General features: G+C 45.8%; 1 protein-coding gene across 3 annotated transcripts in view; it reads left to right on the plus strand.

Moving 5' to 3' along the window:
- Positions 1-13,555, plus strand: part of KLHL29 (kelch like family member 29) — a 607,456-nt gene that overhangs the window by 165,843 nt on the left and 428,058 nt on the right. The window lies entirely within an intron of this gene.

Here is a 13,555-nt window from a genome sequence, read left to right on the forward strand (position 1 = left end):
TCTTTTCTTTTATTGGATACTGGATTTGTTCTTGCCTTGTCATCTACATCTCAAAAGTTTTTTGCACATTTGAAGATCATTTTCAAAATACTTCTTGTGTCATTTGGTTCCTTGGCCAGTAATTTTGTGTGTTTTACTTTGCTTCTACCGAATTTCCTAGTCTTTTGGACAAAACAATTTAAAAAATCACTTATATTTTCCCCCCTCCCTATAACATTTAGTCTGTCTCATTATAGCAAAATATTGCATTTTATGCCAAGCGTTAAAACTTGCTTTCTAAAAATGGTAGCTCTATTTAATAACTAATTACTCTAATGATCCTGCAGAAGTGCTTGAGACCTGTTTTAGTAGTGGTGTCAATTACAACCATCTGCACAATGAATAACGGAACCACGGCCCAGCTGTATAGTTGAAACATGTTGGCATTTTCCTACGGGCAACCATATGGTACTTAACGAAAGCGAATTGTTCACACTGCAAACTGCTCTGCTCCTGATGAATGATAACGTTTTGTTCTGGAAAATAGTTCCACAAATTTATGGAGTATTTTTAAATGCAGGAGGCATTTGTAAGTGACAGGAAAGGAAAGGAAAGCAGCAGAAATGTAGCACTTTAAAGACTAACAAAGTGATTTATTCTGTGATGGGCTTTCGTGGGACAGACCCACCTCTTCAGATGGATCTTCTTCTTCACTTCTTCAGATGGATCTGAAGAAGTGGGTCTGTCCCATGGAAGCTCATCACAGAATAAATCACTTTGTTAGTCTTTAAAGTGCTACATTTCTGCTGCTTTGTTTTGTTGGAGTACAGGCTGAAATGGCTACCTCTCTATTACTGTTCAGGATATAAAGGGGAAGGCCCTGGGAAAAAAATAAGCAAGCATTTCTTTTGCTTAGAGTTCTAGCATATCCTTCCTGGCTTCCTTAACAGGAGGAGACAGGTAAACCATCTGGCAGGTCATACTAGGTATAAGGGAGGCATGAAAGACTTTTAGAGTGGGGGGATAGATGCAAAGTGTCTATAAGGAGGGAAGTTGGGAGATGATCCTGGGGCAGGAATTAGAGTGCTGATGTATGTGGATGAGGAGTCATGTAGTGCATTGAAGTTCATAAATATTATTTACTAGGCTAGTGTGACCATCCATTCCGTTTTTCCCGGGACAGTCCCTGGTGTCTCGGGGCAGCAGCCTATACTGCCAGGGAGCTCCTCCCTGGGGTGGCTGCCCTGTTCCCTGGTGCCCTGCACATCAAGGCAACAGCTTCTGCTGCAGGGGCACTCCTGTATGGGGCAGGTGCCCTGTTCCATAGCTCCCCATTGCAGAAGCCCCTGCTGCTAGTGAGCTCCACTGCAGGCAGCTGTCTTGTTGCCTGCTACCCCACGCCTAGGGGAGGGAGCTCCCACTGCCAGGAAGTCCCTCCATGGGGCAGCTGCCTCATTCCCCAGCATCCCACGCCTTAGGGAGGAAGCTCCTCTGTAGGAGAGGGGCCATGTTCTCTGGTGCCCCTTGCCAGGAAGCTGTGGAGCCCTGTTCTCAGCACTCCCCTTCCAGGAGGATGCAGAGCTATCATCCTCCACTCCCCCTCATCAGGAGGCTGAAGAGGCCCCATCCATAGTGCCTCACTATGCAGCAGTCACCCTCATGACTGAGGAGCCCTGACATGAGACACAGTGCCCCATCCCTGGAGGCTGGTGGCTCTTATTTGCCATAGGGCAATGTGGTTACCCTATACTTGGTGTATTGTCAAAGTATAAAATTCCATAATGTTTGTTCCTGAAGGGAATGAATTGCAAACTATGGATGCTTTCAGCACCGGACTGCTTAGCATAGAGGCAGCCCACGGTGTTTTCTGGAAAGGAAATGTGCAATGAATATATTTAAGGGAAACCGTGCCCCCTGGAACTCATTAAGTTGGCACCATTGTTGCAAAATTCTCATGAATTGAGTATTCATGGTATTTTTGGTCTCTGCTGAAGGAGCAGTTGTGGATTTTTTCTTTTTTAATATAGTGCTGAAAGCCGTGAAGAGTAGCTGGTTATTTAATTTGACCATGTGTATATCACTGGGCATCAGCCCCACCCAGCACCCACACATTAAACTCCAAACCAAAATTAGACCAAAATATACTAGCCGACAGGCAGGATTCTCTCTATTTTTTTCCCGTCTATGGGAGAATAAATTTCGTGTGCACCAAGGCATGTGCAGATGTGCAGCAATAGTAGAAGCAATGCTGCCAGATACACATGCTCTGCTAATCAGCTGGGTGGCACCACCAATGACTACACTGCTTTGCACCAGTTAGGGAATAGGAGGGACCAAGATGCATGAATGCTTGAGGCCCTTGCAATGAGAGGGAATTGATTAAGCAAGATATAATGAGATAATCCCAGCAAGTGGCCTGTATGCTGAGGTGCATAGGGTGGTGGAAAACTCCAGCTGTCATGGCCAATCTGAGCTGGAGGAAACTTCCTACCCAAATCTCATGTGATGATCCCTTAGACCAGGGGTCAGCAACCTTTCCAATGCAGAGTGCTGAAATTTGACCTCTATGTATGGTCCAAGTGCCGGTGATACTTTTTAAAGTCAATAACAGTTCTACTTACAACAGGTTCATTAATAAATAAATGAAGATGCAAAGCTTCACCGTTTAGGTGGTTGTTGGTAGCATTAGCTGGTCTTTTGTTAATTCACAGACCGTATCACTTTGAGGAAGCTCCTGGCTGCATGGGAGAGCGGGGGTGGGGCTGAACTCTGACCTCGCAAGTCAATGACAATCAGCTTGCATGCCATTCTTGGCACCTGTGTCAGGGGTTGCTGACCCCTGACTTAGACCTTAATATACGAGCAAGAATTTAGTAGCTAATCTTGTGGGAGCTCAGAGCACTGTCCCACTCTGTCCACTATCCTGTGATAAACTCTTCCTTTATTGAGTCTTATGGAGCATGTAGAGAGCCCTCCAGAGAATGTCTTTGTAGTCCTTACTGTTATTAAGGCCTCCTATTACTACTTAAGGAAATAACTATAATTCAGCTCTTTTAATAGGTGTGACAGCTACACGTCTGCACAAAGATATTTGCACTAATCCAAGCATTGGATTAGGGCTCAGGTTTTTCATATAACAGATGCAAGCCTCATCCACTTTAACACGCTGATTTCCACAAAGAATATGTCATGTTTGATGCTTGTGTGACATATGGTAACACAATATGGCTCTGTCACCTTGTAAGGCAGGACCACATCTAGATGTTTGATTTTGCTATTGTCCCTTTGCAGACCTCCCTGATGGGAGAGAGCAGACAAAGGGGGCATTCAAAGGGGACTGGAGCTCTGGCTGCCACCTCAGCCAAAGCTCCAGTGTCATTTGAAATGCTGTGGAGTTCTGTGTGCTGCTCTGTGGACAGCTCAGAGGAAGTGGGGTGAGTGGGGGGTGCCAGGGCTGACTCCCCCAAGCCCTGCCCCTTCTGTCCTTGTCCCCACCCCTTTTTGGTGGCAGAGAACCAGGTCTTCCCCCCCTTTGCTCCGGGGGGTGCGGTACCTATCTCTACCATTATGTTAATGGGCCCGGTTCATTGATTCCTAGGCCATGGATTCCTTCCCCACAGACGTCCCAAAGAGGGGCTTTGTCATCCTTGGCCTGACAGTACGTAACCAGTAATTCACACTCTGCTCCCATCATTAGGGATTCACAGTCCTTATGCCTAGCATACCATTACTGTCTCACAACTAGTGTAACCCATTGGCAACCCATCTAGATACTCCCCCCCTTTGCACATTTCATAATGTCTTGACAGTGCATAATTTCACACTCTAGAATGCTGTTTTACTTTCACAAAACATTTCTAGTTCGCAAAACTGTGTCTGCAGTGAACAGATACCAGGTTGCTGAGTAAAGATACTGTTCAGTATTTTGGTTTCCAAAATTAGGCTTAGAGGGTTTTTTGTTTAATCGTAATAATAATAAATGAAGCTTTAGAACAAACACCCAATTAAAAGTATTTTATTTGCATCTAAACACCATTTCTACACTCAGACTTTCTGTCAAAGCTGTTCCCCACTCTGGCACTCAGAGTAGAAAAGGTAGTGATCCACAAGAGATCTTAAAAATACCCTGCCTGTCTTCCCCAGGTCACCTGTTCCTTGACCCTAGGAGACAGCTGCCACCACCCAAGTGAGAAAACTCCCTTTTAAAACTCAGGAAGACACACTTGGGAAGTCTGCCTGTGGGGTAACCCAAAGCTCTTAAGTTTCTCTTAGGAGAGAGCGTGAAGCACAGAGGAAGAATAGTAACGGAGGGAAAGCTGTGCTAGTCTATATACTATCATAACAAAAAAGCAGAGGAAGAAATTAAGCTGCAATCTGATATCTGACCTTCCACTCTTAGGCATGCATATACACAGAGACTTCCCTAGAATACAGGAATTAAACCAGTGACTTAAAGAAATAGTGATTTATTAATAAAACCAAAGATGAAGTATACCAATAAAGAGATAAAGCATGCTTGGTTGCTAGGTGTTACAAAGCAACTTAAAAAAAAAGAGTAGCTAAAAGCATAGACAATTGCTTCCCCTCGGATTCAGTTTAGATGTTGCTGTGTATGGGGAGGAGGGGGAGATACATCATCCAGCCTGAAAAGTCCTGCACCAAACCCAAAATAACAACCTGATTGCATTGGACTAAACATTTCCTTTCTACTCGCACATCTGTATGCCCAGGTTGCATTGTGGCCTGAATATTTACTGGATTTATTAAGCCTGCTCAGGATTAAACATCTTGGTCTCCTTGCTCTGGCCAGACACAAGAAAGACTCCCTCAGCAGGTAACTGCTTCAGTTCAAAAGATCCCTCTCTCTTCCCATTGGCTCACCTGGCTGCTTGCCAACAGAGAACCCACTCTCTCTGGATTTAATCCTTTACAGGCATTCATTCATAACACTTTCCAGTTCCCTTTGGTAAGGAAAGAAAGCTCTATTGTTCATCTCTTGGCTGTGTTTTATTTTGCTTAAATAAATTGTGTACCATTTTTTCTACTAAAGGTCTCCAAGCCATGGCATTTCAGTTTATATTCAGTACTGCCGGTCTAAACCTTTTACAACTATAGTGATGTCTGAGTACTAGAAAGTGAAGCTAGGTATGAACAATGTGAAACAGAATAGCTTGTCTTCACTTCACAAACAAAGTAAATGCATAAGTGCTGCAAAGTTAATTAGATATTTTAAAATCTTGCTTATTTTTAATATTCTAAAGCTGTGATAATAATATATGAAAGAAGATATATTTGGTTCTGCTATTGCCACTATGCTAATAGGTTAATATCATCCCTTTTAAATGCCCTAGTATATTTGTAAAATAACCAGCCAACCAATCCTCTTACACCTGTGGGACTCAGACCCAGTGTCTGCATTAACTTTCTCTAAACAAAATGATAATAACACCATTGCCAAAGCATGTACAACACTTCAAATTTTTGTTTAAATATTTTCCACCAGAGCTGACAAATTCTGTTGATCAGTACAATAAATTGTTCTAATTTCTAAACATTTCCTTTGACATGCAGTACCAAATAAAGTGAACGTGCTTTGGAAATCACAACAGGTCAGATTCTCTGCTGGAGCTCACCTCCTTAGAGGTTTTTACAGTACAACATGAAACCGAAAGTGACAAGTGAATTTAACACATGGCAGATAGTCATTGTACTTTTGAATGTTATATAAGTTTAATTGTCATTCTCTTTCCTTTTAGTGGTGGTGGAGGGTTTAAAATATAGGATAACACCAATAAATTCCTTCTCTGTTCATACAGTATAGTCTGGCTTGCAGGTATTCTTCATTATGAGATGGTTACTTATATTGAAAAGGAAGAAAATCTGTTTCATGGATTTTCTGCCTTTGGTTGGCAGTAGAGACATGAATGTATATGTCTGTATATTACAGTAAGATAAAACACCGCTTTCATTAAAGCAACCACCAGCATATAGTTCTCTCTAAGTTTTAGTACTGATAAGGAGAGCTTCTGGCACAGAAGTTGACTTCTTACAACCAGCACACAATATGACACCAACTCTTCACTTCATCTCTTTACCCAAAGCTAAGCTTACCTGTCTGGGCCCCATGCTATCATATCCTGTACATCTTAGCTTCCTGTGTCATTTAAAGGACAAAACGGCATGAGAAGCCTCTGAAGTCTGTCAGTTCTCTGATATTGTTACATTCGCTTTCATCCTGGAAGATCCCAGAGCCCTTTACAGACTCCATAAGGGAGTCACTTCATCCACTGCAGAAATGCAGACGGTTCTGAGGTGGAAATGACAAAATCTAAGTTAGGCCTGCAAAAAAGGGAAACAGCATTATCCTTAGGGGAGAGCAAAATGTGACACTGGATCATTTAATAGACACATTTTTATGATCATTTGAAAATAACATTTTAAATCATTTAAAACGTGTTAATTTTATTATTTGTGCTGTGGAAGTCCACAGACACCCCAGTCATGGACACAGAGGCTGTGTCTACACGTGCCCCAAACTTCGAAATGGCCACGCAAATGGCCATTTCGAAGTTTACTAGTGAAGAGCTGAAATGCATATTCAGCACCTCATTAGCATGCGGGAGGCCGCGGCACTTCGAAATTGACGTGCCTCGCCGCCACGCGTCTCGTCCAGACGGGGCTCCTTTTCAAAAGGACCCTGCCTACTTCGAAGACCCCTTATTCCCATCTGCTCATGGGAATAAGGGGACTTCAAAGTAGGCGGGGTCCTTTCGAAAAGGAGCCCCGTCTGGACAAGACGCGAGGCGCGTCAATTTCGAAGTGCCGTGGCCGCCCGCATGCTAATGAGGTGCTGAATATGCATTTCAGCTCTTCACTAGTAAACTTCAAAATGGCCATTTGCGTGGCCATTTCGAAGTTTGGGGCACGTGTAGACGTAGCCAGACAGATGAGGAAGCACAAGGAAATAATAATATGACAGTGGTCTGCACAGTAAACACTGGCTGCTGCATGCCAGCTACCTAATCTTAGTCAGGTTTTATTTGTAGCATCATGGCATAGGAGAAAGATAGTGCAGGATTTGTAGGCTGACAATAAGGCAACTTTGTTGATGTTCACAGGGAATGCCTCCCATGTTTGAGGGCAGCGTGGAAAAAAGCATGAAAATGTGTGTTGGAAAATTTAACAGGTGGGCGATGATGGTGGGCATCATAAACTGATGAGAGCAGAGTCAACATTTCAGCAACATATTATAGATGATGCATTGGGTAGAGTTGGGCTTAGAAGGGTCTTACAAATACAGGGTCATAGATAAACAACTGCACAGGGACATAAGACTACAAAGGCCTTCCTAGGTCATCCTGCTATCTCAGGCAACTGCATCATTATATCCTGTTCATAAATTTATCAACCTTTGTTTTCAAACTAGTTAGCTTGTTTGTCCCATGTTGCTTATGAACTTTTATCCACTTTTCCAGTTAGGCTTGCAATGGGGGTGGACCCACTAGGCCCCAGTTATTGCTACAACCCACTGCTCCTTTGGGAAGGTTGTTGGGGAAGTTTTGTTTGATATAATGGAGAAGGGGAAGTCAGGGCACAGATGCAAGAGATGGATGAGACTGTCAAAATGACAAGCTAGGAAAATGATCTGTGCAGCATCATTTTGAATGGACCACCAACATCACTTCATGTGGTCCCTGCCTTGTGAAAGATTACAGCCCACATGATGCAACTCATGGGAGGATGGGGAAAGGGAGATTATGAAATGTTGATGTAGTTCTAAATCAGCCAAGTTGTATGCATTTTCATCTCAAGGAACCCAAAAAACTATTTAAAAATTGATGTGCGTACATTAGAACTGTTCTCTCTGGCCCTCACCTACACTGATTTTCCCAAGTAGTAACTGAGAAATCAGTATAAAATTACTTTCAGGAATTTAAAAATAGCAGCATCACTTTTTTCAGCATTAGTGCAAAACACATAATTAGCACCGTGCAGCAGTAGTGTGAGAACACATTTTAAATGTACTTAATGGAGAAAACATATTGTAGTAGTAGGCATCCTTCAGTTTACGTAGACTATGGACCACGCCCTTCGTAGTTCCATTAGAATTATCATTTGCAGCGTCGACTGTGACTGTGAAGGCCCACACGAGAGTGACAGTCCTTGCTGCATCCGTTGCATGTGTCATGGGTGTCTGGCAGGTCCTTACTGTGCTTTCTGTGGGCTTGCTTCTCTGCTAGCTGTCTGATCCTCATCTCACCCTTCTGAAGGCCCTTGTGTAGTTCCTGCCTCCATCTCCTGCGATCGTCTGCCAGCTCCTCCCAGCTGTCCGGCTCGATGTCTACCTGCCTGAGGTCCTTCTTGCAGACCTCTTTATAGCACAATTGGGGGTGTCCGGGAGGTCTGTTGCCAGAGGCTAGCTCACCATACAGGATGTCTTTTGAGATCCTTCCATCATTCATCCTGTGGATGTGGCCAAGCCAGCGGAGCCGCCGCTGCCTGAGGAGGGTGTGCATGGTTGGGATTCCAGCTTGCTCAAGGACAGCGGTGTTGGACACTGTCCTTCCACGATATTCCAAGGATGCGCCTGAGGCAGTGCAAGTGGAAGACATTCAGCCTCTTTTCCTGGCGGGCGTACAGGGTCCAAGACCCCCTGCCATAAAGGAGGGTGCTGAGGATGCAGGCTCTGTAGACTTGCATTTTGGTGTGGGTGTACAACTTGATGTTATTCCACACTCTTTCACTGAGTCTGGACAGTTGTGGCTGCTTTTCCGATCCTCCTATTTAGCTCAGTCTCCAATGACAGGGTGTCAGTGATGGTGGACCCGAGATAAACGAACTCGTGGACGACCTCTAACGTATAGTTGTCAGTGCGGATTGATGGAGGTTTAGCAACATCCTCACCAAGTACATTTGTCTTCTTTAGGCTGATGGAAAGCCCGAAGTCCTCGCATGCTTTGGAGAACTGATCCAGCAGTTTCTGAAGCTGGTCTTCTGTGTGTGACGCTACAGCAGCGTCACCTGCAAACAGCATATCTCTGATGAGGACTTCCCGCACCTTAGATTTAGCTTTCAGCCTTGCAAGATTAAACAGTTTCCCATCAGGTCTTGTGTGCAAAAAGATGCCCTCTGTTGAAGATCCAAAGGCGTGCTTCAGGAGGAGTGCGAAGAAGATCCCGAACAATGTTGGAGCAAGGACACATCCTTGTTTCACGCCGCTTCTGATGCTGAAAACATCCAATAATGTGCTGAGGATGACACGAGCGAACAGTTTACCAGTGATGCTTAGGAGGGAGATTCCACAGTAATTGTTGCAGTCACTTCTGTCTCCTTTGTTCTTATAGAAGGTTACAATGTTAGCGTCATGCATATCCTGTCGAACCTCTCACTCTCTCCAGCACAGGCACAGTAGCTCAAGTTCCAGGAGGGTGTCCGTGGCACACTTGATTACCTCTGGTGATATACCATCCTGGCTTGGGGCCTTTCCTACTGCAGTGCTGTCGATGGCTTTCTTCAGTTCATCCACAGTTGGTTCCTGATCCAGTTCGTCCATTACTGGTAGGAGCTCGACGGCATTGAGGGCTGTATCAACCACAATGTTCTTCCGTGAGTACAGCTCGGAGTAGTGCTCGACCCAGCGCTCCATCTGTTTGGCTTTGTCAATGATGACTTCACCAGATTTGGATTTCAGAGGTGCCATCTTGTTCTGGGTGGGTCCTAATGCCTTCTTGATGCCCTCGTACATTCCCCTGAGATTACCAGAGTCAGCACTGGTCTGGATGCTGCTGCATAGCTCAAGCCAGTACTTGTTGGCACAGCGCCCGGCTGTCTGCTGTACTGTTTTTCTGGCTGCTCTCAGTGCTTGCAGGGTACTCTGGCTCGGTGAGCGTTTGTACTCCAGGAGTGCAGCGCGCTTCTTTTCGATGGCTGGAGTCATCTCATCAGAGTTAGCTTCGAACCAGTCATTTGTGTTTCTAGCTCTTCTTCCGAACACCAACAAGGCTGTGTTGTAAATTGTATCCCTCAGATGCTGCCATCTGGATGTCACATCAGCACCCCCAGGGCTGCTGCACAGATTCTCCTCAAGGGTCACTCTGAACTTTTCGGCTGTCTCTGAGTTTGCTGTCTTTCTGGCATCAATGCGGGGCCTTCCAGTTGGTTTAGAGTGGTACAGCTTCTTGGGTCTCACCTTGAGTTTGGAGCAAACTAGCGAGTGATCTGTATTGCAATCAGCACTATGATAGCTGCATGTCAGAAGGACGTTTTTGAGGTTATTACGCCTAGTGATGACCACGTCTAGTTGACGCCAGTGTTTTGAGCGTGGGTGTCTCCATGACACTGTGCCGTGGCTTGGTTTGGAAAAATGTGTTTGTGATGCACACATTGTGGCACGTGCAAAGTTTGAGAAGACACTGTCCGTTTTCATTCATTTTCCCCTCACCGAAGTGGCCTAATCAGGAAGGCCATGAGTCACGATCAGCTCCAACTCTTGCATTGAAGTCACCCAAAATGTACAATTGTTCATGAGCAGGTATTTGCGCTATGGCAGCACTAAGCATGTCATAGAACTTGTCTTTTACTTCTGGAGTGATGTACAGGGTTGAAGCGTAAGCGCTGATCAGGTGGACAGCACCGGCGCAAGTTTGAAGTATGACCTGAAGGAGTCTTTCTGATCTGCCCATGACTAATTCCACCATTTGTAGAAGGGTGTTTCTGATGGCAAAGCCAACACCGTGCTCCCTGGGTTCATCTTGGGCTTTACCCTGCCAGAAAAAGTTGTAGTCCTTTTCGTTTAGAGATCCTGAATCTGCGAGTCGCATCTCTTGCAGAGCAGCAATGTCAACTTGGAGCCTCTTCAGTTCCTCATTGATGACAGCGGTCTTTCGGGTGTCGCTGATGTCCTGAAGATCTTCAGTCAAACCGGTGAACATGGTCCACACATGCCAGCAAGCAAGCTTAAAACTTTGATGGTTTCCTTTTCTTGTTGATTTTCTTATTTGTTTGCCTGGTGCTCAAATTTCAGTCACTTGTCAGATTTGGGAACCTTAAGCCTCACATACCCAGTGAGGCAGGTGAACTGTGGCGGGACAGTACCCTTCTGGCTGGGGGCTGTCCAGCTTGAGGCGGGCGGTGACTGTCCAGGTGAGATGCGATGATCTCTCCCATCATCGAAGGCAACCCCTGGCACTCGTTCTCTACACCAATCAAGCAAGAGCTTATCACCGCTATCTGTTACCTCCTGTGTTGGTTCAACGCTGTTAAGCGATGTTGGAGTACCTCTACAGGCACGAGCCTGGGCAATATTTTTGGGACCCTGGGCTGCCCAGACGCCAGCGTCCTCCTCTTGGCTTTACTGATGTAGTCCAAAGGAGAGGATAACCTCTACGTCTGGTACCAGTTCAGCTGCAGGAGTTGCCGGTAAATGCCAGAAGTTGGCACAGAACCGCCTTAGGACTCCCCTCTGGATTTTCTGTCAGGGTTTACTCCCTTAGCCTTGCTCCTTCCCAGGATAACCCACAAGGCAGTGGGGCATGGAGAATGTGAGTAACGATCCCACTACCTCTTGCACCTCCCTGGCACCACGTGTCCCCATAGCTCTCCCCATGGCCTGACGACCTCCTCTCCACCCCTCTGCCTCCCATCAGCTACCTTCACCCCCAGATCCCCCCCTCCCTGCCCTCTTGCCCCCCATCCACTCCCATGTCCCCCCACCTCACCACACTGCCCCCCATCAGCTCTCATCTCCCCCAGGACCCCCTCCCCCGGCCTCTTCGTACCCAGCCGCGTGCTGCTGCAGCCCCATGTCCTCCAAGAAGGTGCCGATCTCACAGCCCAGCCATGCCCTGGGTCCCCGCCAAAGCTACCAACTCTTCTTCTGGCTGCAGCTGCCCACAGAGCCCCACGAAGCTGCTGGAGGACGCGCGTGCAGGGATTGCAGGACTGGGCCTGAAAGCCCAGGCAATCTGAGCTGGGCTCACCACCACCAGCCCCCATGGGCACCGCCATCCACACAGCCATACCACATGCCCCCAAACCACATGCCCACCACCAATGCCCCTCGGTCTGGCCCCCTGGCCCCCCACACTCCCCCAAGCCCACCTGCGTCCGGCTGCCTGCGCTGCACCCTGGGGGTGGCGGGTGCCTCAGCTCCAGCCAGCAGTTGGGAGCGCCGCCACCGTCGCCATCTTGCTGCCTCTTACCCCTGTAGAAGTAACTAGCTCCCTCTAAACTCCCCTCTCAAAACTCCCTCCTGTTAGCAACCACCCTGTTCGCAAGCTCCCTGGTCGCTTGCCAGCAGGATTGAAAAAGCTCTGGCCTTCCTGAGAGCCCCTCCCTCTGCCTACCGCTCAGCCAATCGGCACACAGAGTTTAGACTCCAAACCTAATCAAGGCTAACAGCTTCCAACTGCCAGCCTGAGCACATGGCCTTTCAAACAAACAGACTGCTCAGCACTCCAAACACCAAACAAACAGACAAACCCAGGCCCCCACACACTCCAGAGAGCCACTTACCCGAAGGTGCTGTAGCTGCCCCTGCCTTCCCCAGGAGAGCCCCAGGAGAGAAAACATGAGATGCATTGGATGTTACAAAGAGAGAGTAGTCTTGCTATTGGTAAAGTTGCCTTCAGGTTCCCTAAATCCATTCTGAAGCATCCCCCTCCAATTCCTATGTTTTTTGTAAGAAAAACTGATTTGGACTAGAAATCGTCAGGATTACTCTGTAGGCCAAACAGAATTTTTCTTTAAAGTTTCAAAAAAGGTTGAACTGTTTTTGATGTTCTGAGCCAAAGGTCGGCAACCAAAATAGCAAGAAGAGCCATTTTTTCTGAATTCAGTAAAAAGCTCAATAATTCAAGAGCTGCAACGCATGCGAATACGAGACAGTCTTTAATAAATAAATAATGCCAAACCATACTTTTTGTAGCTCCTATTTTAAAAAACAAACACGTAATGATTTGTAATCTGATGCATGTTTACTGCAGGACATTCGCAAACTTTTTATATATTTTATTTCCTCAAATGTGTGTTTGTACCAGTATCTTCCTGATTTTCACTACCGAACCTTCTCTCTTGCTGTAGGATGCTAGATTCTGAACAATTTCATTTTTGTTTTTGAAATCACTGTACAGCTGCTCTTGTACTTTGATAAAGCACTAGTTTATATATTCACCATCCATGAACAGCTTTCCTCGTTTCACAATCTTTTGAGCTTCCATAAATCGAGGCTCAATTACGCTACTTGGTGATTTGACCCATTTAGTGCATGAGTTCATACTTTGCTCTGCTTCCCATAGCAGCTCTTTCACTGCTTTTTTCCTGGTATCTCTAGTTGGATACCATTTGGCAAAAGTAGTGTGTTTTTTGAGAAAGATGCCTCACAAGGTTGCATTTTTTGTTTTTGGTGAATTTCTCGTTGCGAATGAGACATAAAGGGAGCCCAGCCGAACTCGATATAAATGTAAACATGAGTGTCCATTCAGTTTGAAATTCTCTGTTTTCATCTTTGATTTTTCCCTTTTTGAAGCCATTCCAACCTTACTTTAATGATGCCAATTTTACTTCACATTTAATTTCA

The sequence above is a fragment of the Carettochelys insculpta genome, chromosome 3 (assembly GCF_033958435.1).
Source record: "Carettochelys insculpta isolate YL-2023 chromosome 3, ASM3395843v1, whole genome shotgun sequence".
In the NCBI taxonomy this organism is placed as follows: Eukaryota; Metazoa; Chordata; order Testudines; family Carettochelyidae; genus Carettochelys; species Carettochelys insculpta.